Genomic DNA, 13397 nt, shown 5'->3' on the forward strand with positions numbered 1-13397 from the left:
AGTACATATGAAGAGATATTATAAATCACAAAAGACCAATAGCCAAATAGAAAAATGGACAAAGGACATGATGAGACACCTCAGAGACAATCTTGTAGATGATTTTTTTTTTTAGATTTGCTAGATTTTTTTTTTCTTTTACTGTGGTAGAATATGCATAACATAAAATTTGCAATTATATCAGTTTTAGGGGTGTAACTTAGTGAAATTAAGTACATACACATTTTTGTGTAACCATCACCACTGTCTGTTTCCAGAATTTTTCCATCATCTCAAACTGAAATTCTTCTCCCATTAAACAAGAATACCTCATTCGTTTCCCTCCTTCCTCCAGGCACCGGCAACTACCAGTTTACTTTCCATCTCTATAAATTTGACTATTCTAGGTACCTCGTAAAAATGAAACCATACAATATTTGTCCTTTTCTATCTAGCTTATTTCAATTACCATAATATTTTCAAGGTTCATCCATGTTACAGCGTGAGTGAGGGTTTCATTTCTATTCAACACTGAATGATAATTCCTTCTTGTATATATCATACTTTGTTTATCCATTCACCATCAGTTCAGTTCACTTCAGTCACTCAGTCATGTCTGACTCTTTGCGACCCCATGAATCACAGCACGCCAGGCCTCCCTGTCCATCACCAACTCCCAGAATTCACCCAAACTAAAGTCCATTGAGTTGGTGATGCCACCCAACCATCTCATTCTCTGTCATCCCCTTCTCCTCGTGCCTGCAATCTTTCCCAGCATCAGGGTCTTTTCAAATGAGTCAGCTCTTCGCATCAGGTGGCCAAAGTATTGGAGTTTCAGCTTCAACATCAGCCCTTCCAATGAACACCCAGTCTCCTTGCAGTCCAAGGGATTCTCAAGACTCTTCTACAACACCACAGTTCAAAAGCATCAATTCTTCAGTGCCCAGCTTTATAGTCCAACTCTCACATCCGTACATGACTACTGGAAAAACCATAGCCTTGATTAGATGGACCTTTGTTGGCAGAGTAATGTCTGCTTTTTAATATGCTGTCTAGGTTGGTCATAACTTTCCTTCCAAGGAGTAAGCATCTTTTAATTTCATGGCTGCCGTTACCACCTGCACTGATTTTATAGCCCTAAAAAGTAAAGTCAGCCACTGTTTCCACTTTACCAAGAGGCAGGTCAGGTGGTCTGGTATTCCCATCTCTTTCAGAATTTTCCACACTTTATTGTGATCCACACAGTCAAAGGCTTTGGCATAGTCAATAAAGCAGAAATAGATGTTTTTCTAGAATTCTCTTGCTTTTTCGATGGTTTAGTGGATGTTGGCAATTTGATCTCTGGTTCCTCTGCCTTTTCTAAAGAACCAGCTTGAACATCTGGAAGATCACGGTTACATATTGCTGAAGACTGGCTTGGAGAATTTTGAGCATTATTTTACTAGCATGTGAGATGAGTGCAATTGTGCGGTAGTTTGAGCATTCTTTGGCATTGCCTTTCTTTGGGATTGGAATGAAAACTGACCTTTTCCGGTCCTGTGACCACTGCTGAGTTTTCCAAATTTGTTGATATATTGAGTGCAGCACTTTCACAGCATCATATTTTAGAATTTGAAATAGCTCAATTGGAATTCCGTCACCTCCACTAGCTTTGTTCATAGTGATGCTTCTTAAAGCCCACTTGACTTCACATTCCAGGATGTCTGGCTCTAGGTGAGTGATCACACCATCGTGATTATCATGGGTCATGAAGATCTTTTTTGTACAGTTCTTCTGTGTATTCTTGCCACCTCTTCTTAATATCTTCTGCTTCTGTTAGGTCCATACCATTTCTGTCCTTTATTGAGCCCATCTTTGCATGAAATGTTCCCTTGGTATCTCTGATTTTCTTGAAGAGATCTCTAGTCTTTCCCATTCTATTGTTTCCCTCTATTTCTTTGAACTGATCACTGAGGAAGGCTTTCTTATCACTACTTCCTAATTTTTGGAACTCTGCATTCAAATGGGTATATCATTTTTCCTTTGCTTTTCACTTCTTTTCTTTTCACAACTATTTGTAAGGCCTCCTCAGACACCCATTTTGCTTTTTTGCATTTCTTTTTCTTGGGGATGGTCTTGATCCCTGTCTCCTGTACAATGTCATGAACTTCCATCCATAGTTCATCAGGCAGTCTATCAGATCTAGTCCCTTAAATCTATTTCTCACTTCCACTGTATAATCATAAGGGATTTGATTTAGATCATACCTGAATGGTCTAGTGGTTTTCCCCACTTTCTTCAATTTTAGTCTGAACTTGGCAATAAGGAGTTCATGATCTGAGACACAGTCAGCTCCTGGTCTTGTTTTTGCTGACTGTTTAGAGCTTCTCCATCTTTGGCTGCAAAGAATATAATCAATCTGATTTCGGTGTTGGCCATCTAGTGATGTCCATATGTAGAGTCTTCTCTTGTGTTGTTGGAAGAGGGTGTTTGCTATGACCAGTGCGTTCTCTTGGCAAAACTCTATTAGCCTTTGCCCTGCTTCATTCCGTACTCCAAGGCCAAATTTGCCTGTTACTCCAGGTGTTTCTTGACTTCCTACTTTTGCATTCCAGTCCCCTATAATGAAAGGAACATCTTTTTTGGGTGTTAGTTCTAGAAGTCAAAGGTTGTTGCTGAACCACGAAAAGACACCAGGATTCTTGGCCTCTGGAGGAGAAGAATTCAATCCGGGGCCAGAGACAAGGCTTGATCGCTCAGGGCATTTGTGTAATAAAGTTTTATTAAAGTATAAAGGAGACACAGAAAGCTTCTAACATAGGCATCAGAAGGGGGCAGAAAGAGTACCCCCTTGCTAGTGTTAGCAGTGGAGTTATATACTCTCCAATGAATCAAAACAATGTCTGGAGGTTGTAAAGACCTCACCAGACCTACTCCCATAATTTACGTCTTAAAATAACAAGATTAGCCAGAAGATTTACTCCAGAGACTGTCCTCAAGTAGGATACATTATTGTTATATAATCCTAAGGAAAGTAGAGAGGAAAAAAAAAAGTTTGTCCTTTCTTCCTCCTTGAGAATTCCAGACCCCTCTCTCCTGGGTCTTCTTATCAATCTGCCTAGTAAATGACTCTCTCATTTCCCCCTTTACTTTTAGGAGAATTATGTTGCCAAGGGAAAGTGGCATCATTTCATTCCATAACTACTTCCTGCTGTTTAGGGGCGTGGTCGCTAAATTGTTGAGGCAACGTATTCTCCTAACCCTTGTATTGAGGGTCTCTGATCCAGGGGCCCCAAGTAATAGTTGGAGGAGGCTGTGGCACTCGTAGGAGCTTGGACAACCATTTGTAACTAAAAGCCTTCATGTGTTTAGAAACAAATCCAATTACACAGTTCCAGATGCAAGCCAAAATAGTCATCAAAGCAAGTTAAAGTTAAGTCATATTATGTCCATAGTTACATCAGTCCGTCTTAGGATTGTTAGATGTTATCAGTTTAAGAAGAGGCATCACATGCGGTTGTTGTTGAAGGTATTTGCAGACTTGGAGAAAGTCTTTTCTTTGAAGAGGTGTCCACCATGGAAAGTTTTCCACTGATGAAGAGAGGAGTGCTCCACAGACCCAGCAGTTAGATTGATTGTGGAATTCAGCATAGGAATGAGCCCAGGACAGGAAGGTATTGTCTTGAGGATCAAATGGCATACTCTGGACTTTTGGAGTCAGCATAAGTAGGCTCACATAGATTATTAGGCCCATCTGAAAAGTACAAAGTCAGAGCATAGAAAGTAAAGACATAAAATGAAGTCACTTAGTTCTGGTCAGGGTGCCACCTCTTAACTCGAGTGTGATGTACCCACAGATCAATTCCTGGCACTTTGACAGCTGTGGGAGAAGAAAGAACAACCTGTTAAGGGCCTTCCCAGAGGGGCTCGAGGGATTGGACCCCAGATCCCAATGTTTTTATGAGGATCTCGGTTCCTGGCTCAAATAGAGGCTTGCTTGACTCAGAGGCTGGGTCAGGAGTCGTCTCCCAGAGTTCTGTTAGTGCCTGTTGAAAAGCTGAGAGCTGAGTTACATAACTAGTCAATTCCAAATCTTCAAGGTCTATAACAATGTCTGTGCGTAAGAAAGGCCTTCCATAAATACATTCAAAGGGGGACAGTCCCTCCTTTTTGGGGGCAGTTTGAGCCCTCCTTAAAGCTATGGATGGGACTTTAATCCAGTTGTCCTGCATCTCTTGAGTTAATTTGTGCAGATGTCTTTTGATAATGTCATTAGCTTTTTCAACCTTTGCTGAGGATTGGGGTCTCGAGGAGCAGGGTAAGTGATATTCTATTCCTAGAGCCTTAGACACCCCCTGAGTTACAGCAGCTTTAAAGGCGGAGCCATTGTCACTCTGAAGGCTCCGTGGTAGCCCAAACCTGGGGATAATTTCATAGATTAAAATCTTTATAACCTCCTTAGCCTGTTCACTATGACAGGGAAAAGCCTCAGTCCATCCTGTAAAAGTATCCACCCAAACTTGTAAGCAAGAATACCCATTAGCTTTTGGCATATGAGTAAAATCAATTTCCCAGTCCTCTCCAGGATAATTTCCACTTCGTTGCAATCCAAATTTTGCTAGCTTTTCAGTCTTTGAGTTATTTTTCTGACAAGTCTCACACCTTTTGATAATCTTTAAAGCTTTCATTACATTTTTACCTTCAAACAAACGGGAAGCCATCTGGTAAGTACTCTCTGCACCCAAATGAAAACTCTGCTGTAAACCCTTAAGAATTTTCCATTGAGCATTTTCAGGAATTAGTAATCGTCCATCTTCTGACTGTAACCACCCTTTATCAGTAATCTTTGCTCCTCTTTTCTTGTATCTTTCTAATTCTTCCTCAGTGTAGATCAAAGGCGTCTGTGAAGGGGTTTCGTAAAGTGCCGCTTTTCTGGCTTGACAGTCAGCCAGCTGATTACCTTCAGCTACTTTACTCCCATCTCTGTTGTGTTCTTTGCAATGCATAACAGCTACTTCTTTAGGACAGTATATAGCAGCTAAAAGTCTCTTGATCTGATCTCTCTGAAATGTTTAATAGATTCTCCTGTTGCTGTTTTAAACTCTCTCTTTCCATATTGCAGCATGAGCACATAAAGTCAAATAAGCATACTTAGAATCAGTGTAGATATTTATCCGCTGCCCTCTGTTTAACTCTAGAGCTCGGGTCAGAGCCACAAGCTCCGCTAACTGAGCACTGGTTCCCTGGGGGAGAGATTTTGCTTCTAAAACCTGTTCAGCAGTCACCATGGTGTAACCTGCTTTAGGCTTTCCATCCCGAACAAAAGAACTGCCTTCTTTAAATATTTCCATGTCAGGATTGTCTAATGGGGTATCCATTAGTTCTTCCGAGCTGCATAGTTTAAAGTTAGGAATTCGGAACAGTCGTGATCAGGTGTTTTATTTTCCTTCTCAGGAAGGAAAGTGGCAGGATTTAAATTTCCACAGACTTTAAGCTTAGTTACTGGTCCTTCTAACAACAATGACTGATATTTAAGAAACCTACTGTCTGTCATCCAAATATTAATCTTAGAATTTAAGATTCCACTCACATCATGAGAAGTCAGTACAGTAAGGTTTTGTCCATTAATTATTTTTAAAGCTTCAGGTGCTAATAAAGCTGCTGCCCCAATTACTCTTAGGCAGTGGGGCCACCCACGTGAAACTACATCTAATTCTGTGCTTAGATAAGTATTAGGTTGCTGGTGAGGCCCTCAGGGTTGTGTCAAAACTCCCAAGGCCATACCTTTTCTTTCAGTGAAAAACAAATTAAATTCTGACCCTGTGGGCAAGCTCAGAGTGGGAGCTTGCAGGAGAGCAGTCTGAAGAACCTTAAAAGCCTTTTGAGTGTCTGGAGACCAAACCAGTTTGTCAGTTTGGGCCTGCTGAGTTTCAACTATAAGTTTTTATAAAGGCCAGGCAAGTTCCCCATAACCCAGCATCAAAATTCGACAGTAGCCTGTGATTCCCAAAAATCCTCTCAATTGTCTTAAAGTCATAGGTAGGGGATGATTGAGTATAGGTTTAATTCTCTCAGGGCCTATGGCCCTAGTCCCTTCTGATATGATTAGGCCCTGATATCTAGCAGATTGTTGACAAAGCTGAGCCTTTTTTCTCTTGATGCCTTGTAACCGCAGCCTGCCAGAAAGTTTAAGAAATCTTCTGAGGCTCTCAAATAAGCTTCCTCTGTCTCAACACAAAGCAAAATATCATCTACATATTGTAACACCACTGCTTCGGAGCTATTAAAGTTTTGTAGATCCCATGACAAACTTTGTCCAAATAAGTGAGGACTGTCATGAAATTCCTGGGGCAAAACTGTCCAGGTTAACTGAGAAGCTGGCTGTATAGGGTCCTCAAAGGCAAACAGAAATTGACTTTCCTCCACCAAAGGCACTGAATAGAAGGCATCCTTTAAATCAATTACTGAGAAATATTTGGCTCCTTCAGGAATTTCAGACAGTAGAGTATAAGGATTAGGCACCACGGGGTGTAAAGGAACTACAGCCTCATTTATTATTCATAAATCTTGAACTAGTCTCCATTTACCATTTGATTTCTTTATACCCAAAATAGGAGTGTTGCATGGACTGTTACAGGGAATTAGTAGTCCCTGCTCCTTTTAAATTGTCAATGATGGGTTTTAACCCTTCCTTAACCTCAGGTTTCAGTGGCTACTGCTTCTTATGTGGAAATAAGTGTGGGTCTTTGAGCTTGACAATGACAAGAATAGGATTTTGTGCTCGACCCACAGATTTTCCATCAGCCCATACTCTAGGATTTACATTTTGTTCAATTAAAGGGAGAGAAATGGAGGGCTCCATATTCATGAAAACAGAGGCATGGACCTTGCTCAGTGTATCCCTCCCCAAAAGGGGTGAGGGAGACTCTGACACAATCAGAAACTCCTGTGAAAACAGCACAGAATCCCAGTCACAACGTATAGAAACACTGAAGTAATACCTTTTGGCTCATCCAGACAGTCCCATTACGGAAGCGAATCGGGAAGAAAGTGGGCCAGGGGCTTCAGTTAGCACGGAGTAAGTTGCCCCAGTGTCTAAAAGGAAATCGACGGATTGGCCCCCCAAAGTTATTAATACCCAGGGTTCCTCAGGTGTAATTAGGACGGGAGCATGTGTGGGGACTGCATGGGCAACTTCAGTCCTGATTGTCTTGAGAGTCCGACCCCTGAAATCTACGCATCTGGGGGCAGTCTCTCTTCCAGTGTAGTCTTTTGCAGACTGGATATGGAGCTGGAGTTGGCTTAGATGCCTGAGGGCAATTCCACTTGTGGTGCCCCTCCTTTCCACAGTAATAGCAAGCCCATCCCTTTTCACCTGGGTCCCTCTGGACATTTTTCTCAGGCTGTTTCAGGATGGTTCTTACAGCCATTATGAGGGCTTCCGCCTGTTCCTTTTTCTGCCTTTCTTTCTTTTCCTCATATTCCCTACCATAATAGACTGTCTGAGCCAGTTGTAACAGATTATCTAAAGGCTGATTTTGTCCATCAGTTCATTTCAGTTCAGTCGCTCAGTCATGTCCAGCTCTTTGCGACCCCATGAATTGCAGCACACCAGCCCTCCCTGTTCATCACCAACTCCTGGAGTCCACCCAAATCCTTGTGCATCGAGTCAGTGATGCCATCCAGCCATCTCATCCTCTGTCATCCCCTTCTCCTCCTGCCCCCAGTCCCTCCCAGCATCAGGGTCTTTTCCAGTGAGTCAGCTCTTCTTATGAGGTGGCCAAAGTTTTGGAGTTTCACCCTCAGCATCAGTCCTTCTAATGAACACTCAGGACTGGTATCCTTTAGGATGGACTGGTTGGATCTCTTTGCAGTCCAAGGGACTCTGAAGAGTCTTCTCCAACACCACAGTTCTAAAACATCAATTCTTCGGCACTCAGCTTTCTTCACAGTCCAACTCTCACATCCATACATGACCACTGAAAAAACCATAGCCTTCACTAGACAGACCTTTGTTGGCAAAGTAATATCTCTGCTTTTTAATATGCACTCTAGGTTGGTCATAACTTTTCTTCCAAGGAACAAACGTCTTTTAATTTCATGGCTGTAGTCATCATCTGCAGTGATTTTGGAGCCCCAAAAATAAAGTTTGACACTGTTTCTACTGTTTCCCCATCTATTTCCCATGAAGTGATGGGACCAGATGCCATGATCTTAGTTTTCTGAATATTGAGCTTAAGCCAACTTTTTGGTCCATACTCCCGTTTTAATAGCTTACAGCAGATATCTGGAGCTGACTAAGTGAGAAATCTATCCTTGAAGATCACTTTTCCCTCTTCACTTTCGGGATCAATCTCAGTGAATCTGCAAAGGTCTTCTCTCAGTCTATCTAGGAATTTACCAGGAGCTTCCTTCTCCTCCTGTTCTATGTTTGCCAATTTGCCATAGTTTAAAGGCTTAGCACGAGCCTGCCTGAGTCCTTCAAGAATACATCTGACAAAATGACTCTGATCCCATCTTCCTTTAGCTGTGTTGTAGTCCCATTCTGGTTTTATAGTTGGGAACCACCTGATTCCCAGTGGGGAGGGCCGTTATCTCGTCTTCCCTCTTCCCTACTGATTCATTACCAAGCCATTCATCTCCATAAGCAACCGCTTTTCCCAAAACTTGAGTCTTTGAGTCGGGAGTCAGAGTTTGTCCCAAGATATACATCACATCCTTCCAAGTAAGGTCATAAAGCAGAGTAACACCTTTAAAAGCTCTAATATATTTTTTTCAGTCCTCTAAATAGTCTCCAAGAGCCTCCTTGATTCTTTGTATTTCTTGATAAGAAAAAGGCTTATTAACTCTCATAGACTGATTATTTATCCCCGTGGGTGCTTCATGAAGAGGCAGCGGCTTGTGTGGCTGTTCCTCAGTCTCTCTGGCTGCTCTGCACATATGATCCCAGGGATAGATTGGAGAAACCTGCTTTTCTTTCTCTCTTTGTCTCCTGTCCTCCATCTCATCTAGCAAAGTAGGAGGGCAGGAGGGAGCTGAAGGAGTCACACCCAAATCTATACCCTTAGGACATAAGTCTGGTATATTTTTCAGAGAGAAAAAGGGCAGCACATATGCTACTTTTACCCATTTCCCTTGTTTTCTACAGAACCAGTATAATTGTAAAACAGTATTATACTTAAGAGACCCTCCAACCGGCCACCGTTCACCATCCTCCAGTGGGTACTGTGGCCATGCAGTATCACATAGGAAGACCAGGTGTGTCTTCTTTAAGCCCTGGGGATCAAATCTATCCCAGTTTTTCAGGGTACAGTTCCAAGGAGTGCAGCTGGAATTGTTAGCTCCCATCTGTAAAAGAGAAAAAAAGCGACCAGTGCCCTCTTTCTACCGGAGGCATCCCTCCCTGCTCTAGATGGGGATGTAGACAGACTTTACACCAAAGCTTTTCTTTCCTGGTCGGACTTAGTTTGTCCCTTACTGACGCAGGCCACATACTCGTCCCTACCAGTTCTACCACCAAGACGGGGTGGGGATGCACCAGGGGTAGACCTGATGGCATCCCTGACTGAAGTCCAGCTCCTCACCATTAAAACTTTGCTTGCCTCTGATGCCACCTCGGGTACAATGAGAGTAACCTTCTGGAATGCCTCCCAGGCTAAGACTGCTGGGGGAAACATTCTCATCACCTGAGTGCCTGTGCACAACCCTGAGTATATTCCTGACCACAATAAGGCCGATACGAGCATAAAACAGATGTTCCTTCCAAGAGTCACCACACCAATATAAGAGCCTCCTCTGGTCCACTAAGAGCCAGCGTTACCAAAGGAAAAAAAACCGATTGTAGTTCCAATCTGAGTAACCTTTAACCTCAGAGATGCTCTTGTAGCTAAAACTCCATCTAACTTCCAAACTTTCGATTCCTATCAAGGCTAGGCGCTTCCTGACTACCAATCCAAATTTGGGACCCAAGTTATAGTACACAGTAACAGCATAGATCACAAGTCCCTTGAAAGTCTTTGATCTGACAGATTAGGTTCATGCTTCTAATTTCCATTCTGGGCTTCCCTTGTGGCTCAGCTGGTTAAAGAATCCACCTGCAATGCAGGAGACCTGAGTTCTATCCCCAGGTTGGGTTGGGAAGATCCCCTAGAGAAGGAAATGGCAACCCACTCCAGTATTCCTGCCTGGAAAATCCCATGGATGGAGGAGCCTGTTAGGCTACTGTCCATGGGGTCGCAAAGAGTCGGACACGACTGAGCAACTTCACTTTCTTTCACTTTTCTAATTTCCAAAGAGTTATGAAATGGTCACAGAGACTGAAAAGTTTGACCGAGAAAGGAGAGTTCGGTCCACATGCTTTGCCAATTTCTGGTCAGTCCCTGAAAGAGACATTGGGTACTGCTTGGCATTGGCAGGTCGGTATAAACCCCCGACACATTTCTGCCATAAGCCATATGAGGTCACCACGGAACCGCATAACAGGCTCCTCACTTGCTTCGCACAGGGCGTTTATTTCATTCACGCCAGCACACCATAGCGTTAGTAAAGTACAGCAGAAAACGTGTTCGCTAGGAGAACAAAGAACTAGAGCTCCAAGCATCCTTACCTTGTCCTGAAGAATCCCGGACAAGCCCCCAAGATGAAAGGTTGTTGCTGAACCACAAAAAGACGCCGGGATTCTTGGCCTCTGGAGGAGAAGGATTCAATCCGGGGCCAGAGATGAGGCTTGATCACTCAGAGCTTTTGTGTAATTAAGTTTTATTAAAGTATAAGGGAGATAGAGAAAGCTTATGACAGGCATCAGAAGGGGGCAGAAGATGTACCCCCTTGCTAGTATTGGCAGTGGAGTTATATACTCTCCAATGAATCAAAAGAATGTCCGGAGGTTGTAAAGACCTCACCAGACCTGCTCCCATAATTTACATTTTATGATAACAAGATTAGCCGGAAGGTTTAATCCAGAGACTGTCCTCGGGCAGGATACATTATTATTATATAATCCTATGGAATGTAGAGGGGAAAAAAAAGTTTGTCCTTCCTTCCTCCTTGAGAATTCCAGACCCCTCTCTCCTTGGGGACCCCTAGACTTCTTATCAACCTGCCTAGGAAATGACTCTCTCAGAAGGTCTTGTAGGTTTTCATAGAACCATTCAGCTTCAGCTTCTTCAGCATTACTGGTTGGGCCATGGACTTGGATTACCATGATATTGAATGGTTTGCCTTGGAAACAGAGATCATTCTGTCGCTTTTGAAATTGCATCCAAGTACTGCATTTCGGACTTTTTTGTTGACTGTGATGGCTACTCCATTTCTTCTAAGGGATTCCTGCTCACAGTAATAGATATAATGGTCATCTGAGTTAAAGTCACCCATTCCATTCCATTTTGGTTCACTGATTCCTAGAATGTCGATGTTCACTCTTACCATCTCCTGTTTGACCACTTCCAATTTTCCTTGATTCATGGACCTAACATTCCAGGTTCCTATGCAATATTGCTCTTTACAGCATCAGACCTTGCTTCTAACACCAGTCACATCCACAACTGGGTGTTGTTTTTGCTTTGGCTCCATCCCTTCATTCTTTCCGGAGTTATTCACCCACAGGTGGACGTTTGGTTTCATCTTTTAGCTAGTATAAATATCGCTACTATCAACCATGAGTATATGGATGCCACTTTGAGTCCCGCTTTTGGTTCTTGTGTATATATGCCCAGTAGAATTGCTGGGTCCTGTAATAGTCCCGTGTGTGATGTTTTTGAGGAGCCACCACATCGTTTCCCCAGTAGCTGCACCATTTTCCTCTCCCACCAGCCATGTATAAGGGTCCATATTCTCCACACTCTTGCCAACACTTGTTTTCTATTTGGTTTTGATAACAACCACCCTGAGCGTGAAGTGGCACCTTGGGGTTTTCATTTGCATGTCCCTAGTGATCAGTGATTTTGTATATCATTGTGTGCTTATTGGCCATTTGTATATCTTCTTTGGAGAAATGTCTGTTCAAGTCTTTTTCTTATTTTTAAGTTAGGTTTTCAATTTTTGGTGGTTGTTCTTTATGTATTCTGAATATTAATCCCTTGTCACGTACATGAATTGCATATATTTTCTCTCATTCTTATGCTCCTTTGTCTAGTGATTGTAGCATGAAAAGGCATTAAATTTTGTCATTTTTTCTGTGTTAATCGAGGTAATCATGTGGGGTTTTTTTCTCTTCATTCTATTAATGTAGGATATTCATTGGTAGGTTTTTGTATTTCAAACCATCCTTGCATTCCAGATATTAGTCTCAGTTGTTCACGGTGTTTAATTCTTTAAATGTTACTGCCAAATTAGATTTGCTAGGAAGTGTTCCTCTTCAGTTTTGGGGGAAAAGTTTGAGAAGGGTTGGTGTTGATTCTTCTTTAAATGTTGGATCGAATTTACCAGTGCACCCATTTGGTCCAAGAATTTTCTTTGTTGATAGGTTTTTGATTGATTCAGTGTTCTTGTTAGTGTACAACCACTGTTTCTACCTCATTCAGTCTTCTGAAGTGTTAACGCTTCTAAGGATTTTCCATTTCATCTAGGTTATCCAACTTGTTGGTATACAGTTGCTCATAGTACAATCTTATAATCTCTTATAATCTCTCATATGTGGAGATTCCTGGCCCACATATCTAAGTCTCAAATATTGTTTTGAAGCATTTAACCTATTTTAACTTTATAAATTTACAAATAAGGAATAAATTAAGATTTTGGTTGCTGAGACAAGATAATTTTGAGTGACTTTACAGTTAAAAAGTTAACTAAAATTTAGAGTTATGTTACAGCTGACCCCATTTAACCTAAATTAGATATTAGTTATATATTTCCGGTTCAGTTCAGTCCAGTCACTGTAATGAAAAGTAATTCTTCTTAATAGTATAAAGCCAAATTTCAGAGAATGATTTTTCCCTGACAAAGTCATGGATTAAAAGTTATAGAAACTTCTTTTTTTTTTTGCCCTTGTACTTTTTTTACTTTAGTATTCCAGTTTTTCCTAGTTAAAAGTTTTCTAAAATCAGATGATCCTTTTGTTAACTAGTAAGCTCAGTGAATCTTTAGTTGAAATATGTAAGCCATTTCCAAGTAATAAGCTGTTGTGCTTAAGTATAAGGTATAGTAATGATGTTAATAGCAGTTATGGGCTGATTATGTGGCTCACAGTATGCTAAATTCTTTACAGATATTTATCATTTAATCTTCTCAGTAGCCAAATAAGTTTGGCAGTTTTATTATCCCCACTTTATTAATAATCATAATTCTTGGTTCATTTGTAGTGTCATCATTAGTGCATTCTTGAGCCCTTTCTGTTTGTATATATGTGTGCACGTCTATTTCAAATACCCTGGTAAGCATTTAGAAATCAGGAAACTAAGAAAACTGAAATACATCATCCCTGGACACCCAACTATTAAGTA

General features: G+C 41.6%; 1 protein-coding gene across 4 annotated transcripts in view; it reads left to right on the forward strand.

The window, feature by feature from the left end:
* Positions 1 to 13397, forward strand: part of USP24 (ubiquitin specific peptidase 24) — a 155870-nt gene that overhangs the window by 98226 nt on the left and 44247 nt on the right. The window lies entirely within an intron of this gene.

Source organism: Bos javanicus, chromosome 3, assembly GCF_032452875.1.
Source record: "Bos javanicus breed banteng chromosome 3, ARS-OSU_banteng_1.0, whole genome shotgun sequence".
NCBI lineage: Eukaryota > Metazoa > Chordata > Mammalia > Artiodactyla > Bovidae > Bos > Bos javanicus.